Below are 5,452 nucleotides of genomic sequence, written 5' to 3'. Positions count from 1 at the left end.
GGGTGGGCCTCATCCTATCCTTTGAAGACAACATGAATAAAACAAAAAGACTCACTAAGGGGGAACTCCTCCCGCCTGACTGCTTTGAGATGGGACACCAGTTCCTTTCTGGCTTTTGGACTTGAAACTGAAACATTGGCTGTTTTTTTAGTCTCCGGCCTGCTAAGTTTCAGATTGGAAATACATGTCAACTTCCCTGGGTCTGCCAACTGCAGATCTTGGGATTTCTCAGCCTCCATAATTGCATGAGCCAATTCCTTATAATAAATCTCTTTTAGGATCTCTCTAGTAGGATACACGGGTATATTCTGTTTTCTTCTTCTTCTTTTTTTTTTTTTTACCTTAAGAAAAACCAGTAGCTTTATTTTTCCTCAATATACATTTAGAAAATTGGTCTGAGAAGAGGTTTCATGAAACAGCCCAGAGAACTATGTATAAAATGAAGAGTTCTAAACCAGTAAGAAAAAGTGCGCAAATAAAGCACACATCCCCAGGGGCCACTGCAGCCTAGGACCCTCCCATCAGAGGGGAGGCAAGGTCTTTGATGGTTTTTGAGTTCAGTTGAGAGATTGTGCTGATCTTCAGGAATTTGCTGTTTGCATACTTATTCCTGATGGCGATGAATTTAGTTAAGTTTTCATTTACTTGCAGCACATTTTTGGCCATGTGCTGCATGACTTCCAATCCTTCATTCTCTGTGTATCCTGTATAACACTGCTGCTTTAAGTTCCATTTTCCTTGGCCCAGAACCTTCTGAGACAAGCAGGAAGCAGCTGTTGCTGCCTTAGAAGGATGATAATGCATCATATCGTAGTCAATGAGAGTCAGCTCCATCAAATATTTGGCTAAAGTGTTCTGTTCAACATCAGCCTTTCCGGCTTGTGATGCTTGCCTTAAGAAGTGGCAAGGGTCCACCCAACTCAAATTTCGGTTCTTTCAAAATTAGTTTCCATTTCTTGGATTTGGGAAATAGTATAAGCATTGTCTGTGATGTAAACAAAGCCTTCAATATTTGGAGAAAACATCTCCTCATACTTGGAAGCCAAGAACAGAGCAGTAATCCAAACTAGTTGAAGCTTCCTATGGGAAACTGGCTGAACCAGTAAAAATCAATCCATCGTGGCAACACACACATACAGAGTCTCCTGAAGAAGCCTAAACTTGGAGGGGATTTGCACCAGCCAGTCTACCAGGATGGTACGCTTATGTCCATTTATATCTCATCCATCTAAGAAATGTGGATTTATGAACTGCAAAATCTCCAGCTGCCTGAGGTACTGATAGATATCCTTAACGTAGTCACTGCAGAGCTGAGGGTTATTCCAATCTTCATTATCAATATCCTCAATTTTGCAGACCAAGGCATCAGAAAAAGCTTGGCAGATGTTCTCTTCTTTCATGGAGGCATCCTCAGGTACGGGAGAAGGACCGTTTGGAACCAACATTTCCATCTGTACTGTTTCACAGAAGCAGTAGGTTTCAGTTGTTTGTTGACATTTGTTGTTTTCCTGGGCTGAACTGGTACTTTGGTGTTCTGAGCTTTCTTAACTACTTGTGCTGCTCTGGTTGTAACTCTATTTCCAATTTCTTCTAAAATGGTATGCCTAATAGTCACATGACTCTTAAGTTTAGAATTAACTCCTGTCTCTCTCTCTCTATGCATATACCCATTTATCCTATTGGTTCTGTCTCTTTGGAGAGCCCTAATAGAATACCTGACAACTAAATGCAATGTGGATCTTGGGACAGAAAGAGGACATTAGTAGAAAAACTGGTGAAATTTAAAAAGAGTCTGGAATTTAGTTAATAGTAATGTACCAGTATCGGTTTCTTAGTTGTAATGAATGTACCATAGTAATGTAAGACGTTAGCAATAGAGGAAGTCAGTTGAAGGGTATAGAACACTCTGTGTTATCTTTGCAACCTTTCCATAAACCTAAAATTATTAAGAAATAAAAATTTTGTTTTAAAAAGTAGCATGTACCATATGATCTCTCTCTGTGAAACCGTTCCTCATTGTCTAGCTTTCTATTTGTATTTGTGGATTCTATTCACCAAATGTTAGTAATCTTTACTTTGGGAAATTATTTACTTGTTTCTTTGTGCTTTTCTGTATTGTTTGAATTTAAAAATATATATATATATACACATATATATATATGTTTTACTAAAACAGTGAAGTCATTTTGTAAAACATTTGAGACTGTTTTGAAAAGATGACTTCTAAAAATCTTCCAGAAAACACTATGATCTTTGATTTGGTGTTATTTTTTTAGTAGCATGGTCTTACCTAGAACATTCTCCTTAGGCAGCCAAAAATGATTTTATGATGAGGCTCCAAGATTGATATTCTGTGGTAGGACTTGAAAAATGACCAGGTTGTGTTACCATAAGAACACGTTGTTCCTGTTTTGTTTTGTTTTTTCTTCTTCTTCTTCTTTTTTTTTCTAGTTCATTAAGGCTGCTATAACAGAATACCATACACTGGGTGGCTTAAAAACAACAGAAATTTTTCTTACAGTTCTGGAGGCTGGGAAGGACAACATCAAGGCACCAGCAGATTCAGTGTCTGGTGAGGGCCTGTTCCCTGGTTTATAGATGGCTGTATTCTCACCCTTACATGGTGGAAGGGGCAAATGAATTATCTGGGGTCTCTTATTTATAAGGACACTAATCCCCTTCATGAGGGCTCTTACCCTCATAGCCTAATCACCTCTCAAAGGCCATGTCTCCTAATACCATCACATTGTGGGTTAGGATTTCAACATAAGAATGGGGTTGGGTGGGGAAGCAAACATTCTTTAAATAGCACCAACCCATACATAGCTTAATGGTTTATGTCAGTGTGTTACTATGGCTATTTGCTAGCGATAAGCATCATGAGGAAATGAAAGGCTTTTGGTTGCAATTCTCCTGTGGTTCTGTCCAGTGAAGCAATAAAAGAATAAAGAAAGTCAGGGATTTTTATCTCCAAATCAAAGCAGAGCTCACCTTTTAGTAATTGGAGGAATTAAAAGAACAAATTTCCTAAATGTTCTATGTTCTAGTACAAATAAAATTTTTAATACTCACTCTGTTTATCCTCATATCCTCTATTTTCTTTGTTCTCTTCATCTTGCCTCTATGACTCCTGATGTCCAACCTCTCTCTGTTGGATCCTTTTTTCTTTTGAGTCAGGGTCTCACTGTGTCTCCCAGGCTGGAGTGCAGTGGCGACATGATGGCTCACTGCAACCTCAACCTGCTGCACTCAAGCTGTCCTCCCACCTCAGCCTCCCAAGCAGCTGGGACCACAGGCACACACCACCAAGACCAGCTAATTTTTGTATTTTTTTTTTTAGAGACATTGTTTTGCCCTGTTGCCCAGGCTGGTCCAGAACTCCTCTAGGCTCAAGTGATTCTCCTGTCTTGGCCTCCCAAAATGCTGTGGTTACAGGAATGAGCCACAGCGCCCAGCCTCCTTTGACTTAAAATATTAGGTCTATTGTAAATTCTCAAGGGAGCCATTTTTTTTCCTTTTCCACCCTAATACTGTGAATTCTCTGCGGATGGAGAGACTGTTCTCTTCATTTCTGTTTCCCTTCACCTAGCACAGTCTTCACCCATTAAATCATAGAGGGTTGTAGCCACAGCTGCAAATGGAACCCTGGGTTTTCCAGTTGCTCCTACTTGTTCAAGTTCTATGTCTCCCTTCTTCCCATTGTTTTTCTTTCTCAGCCCCTTTTTCTGATTATAATGTAGTTATAGGCTTATTGCCTATATTCTGTGCCTTCTGAATGTCCAGGCTGTACAGTTATTCTGCTGTTTATATGAGGCCAGGTCTTCCCTTTAACTTGTGCTTCTATGAGGTAAAAATGTAATCTATACCAGTGGTTCTTAAACTCTAGTGGGCATTAGAATCACCTGGAGGGCTTGCTAAAACAGACTGCTGGGCCCACTCCTAGAGTTTCTTATTTAGTAGGTCTGGGATGGCGCTGGAGAATTTGCATCTTTAAGAAGTTTCCAGTAGATGCTGATGCAAATACTGATGCTGCTAGTCCAGAGACTACACTTCATACATCATGGATCTACACTCTACAGAAGCACTGGCTGGTCTAGTTCCCTTTGCAAGGAGGGAAAAAGAAATGCAGATGTTCAGTGTCTAGAACTTAGCCATAAAGTAAAAATAATAGGAAGAATATACATATTTTGTTTTAAACCCAAGATATAAAGGCTTATTTCCCTTATAATGATTATTCTTCAAATCATTTCTGTAGACCATAAGTAAAGTTAAAAGTGCTAAAGGAGAAAAGACTATTGATATTTCTATCAGAGCACATAAAAAGGTTAATTATGGCATGCACATCTTAAAGATCTCCTTGCCATCTGAGCATCTCCAGAAATACTTGCCATAGAACTGAAATAGAAATGATTATATGAGTAAATTATCACCCACACTCCTCACATGCATCATTTCATACCACAGCCTTTTCTCTTTTCAGGGAATAATGGTTTTACATTTTACTTTGTGATGGCACTCTAATTGCTAAATATAATAGGGGCATTATGCTACAAAGTTAAAAGACTCCAAGTGAAAAGATAAGTCAAATATAGTAATTTCACACAGCCAATGATTCTTCAAAGTCTGCTTCTCTTTTTTTCCAGCTGTCTGCCAATTGTGAACTCTCACAGGCTCATGAAAATTGAATACTAAGGCAGAGAAAAGCTAACAGGGATCCTAGAATATTTCTAGTCCAGGAGTCTGTAACTATGATCTACTGGCCAAATCTGGCCCACCACCTGTTTTCGTAAATAAATTTTTATTGAAAAATAGACATGCCCATTTTTATTGGGAAACAGCCGTACCCGTTGTTTACATATTCTGTGTGGCTGCTTTCGCACTATAATAACAGAGTTAAATAGTTGCAACACAGACCATGTGGTCCAAAGCTGAAAATATTTACTATCTTGACCTTTACCAAAAAAGTTTACTGACTCCTGCTATAGTTCCAGCTACTCACTGTACAGATTAGAAACCTATCTAGAGGGAGAGAGTTGGGGAGGGCAGGAGAGAATGGAGGGAGAGGTAGCTCAGGTTTACACATTCAAACAGAAGCAGTATTGCAGAATGTGAGGCTTCTCCCTAAGCAACTCCTATAAGACCTTTGGTCCACTGAAAGCCAGTCACAGCAGCCCTTCATGTATTAGTAGAGAAGGGGACGTTGGAGTAAGTTTGTATCTCATTATAATTTTCAAAGAACCTCTTCAAATGTCAACCCCAAAAAGAAGAGCAGTGAGACAGAAGTGTGCTTTGATGTTAGTCTACAGTGTTATTTATGGCATTTATTTGCACACGTATACAAAAGCACATTAGCAGCCTAACCTTTGGGGCTCATTTCTAATAATGAAAAAGTTATTTTTCATTGATGAGGAAGTCATCACGATCATCTTCTCTTTCAGAAAATATACTAGCA

At 39.1% G+C, this 5,452-nt stretch overlaps 1 pseudogene; it reads right to left on the bottom strand.

Annotated features, from left to right (window-relative positions):
- Positions 1–382: 382 nt before the first annotated feature.
- On the bottom strand, positions 383–1,791 carry LOC696920 (G2/mitotic-specific cyclin-B2 pseudogene; annotated as a pseudogene).
- Between the last annotated feature and the right edge of the window lie 3,661 nt (positions 1,792–5,452).

This window comes from Macaca mulatta, chromosome 3, assembly GCF_049350105.2.
Source record: "Macaca mulatta isolate MMU2019108-1 chromosome 3, T2T-MMU8v2.0, whole genome shotgun sequence".
NCBI lineage: Eukaryota > Metazoa > Chordata > Mammalia > Primates > Cercopithecidae > Macaca > Macaca mulatta.
Note: the sequence above shows the minus strand (reverse complement) of the source record. Positions and strands in the feature narration are given on the sequence as shown.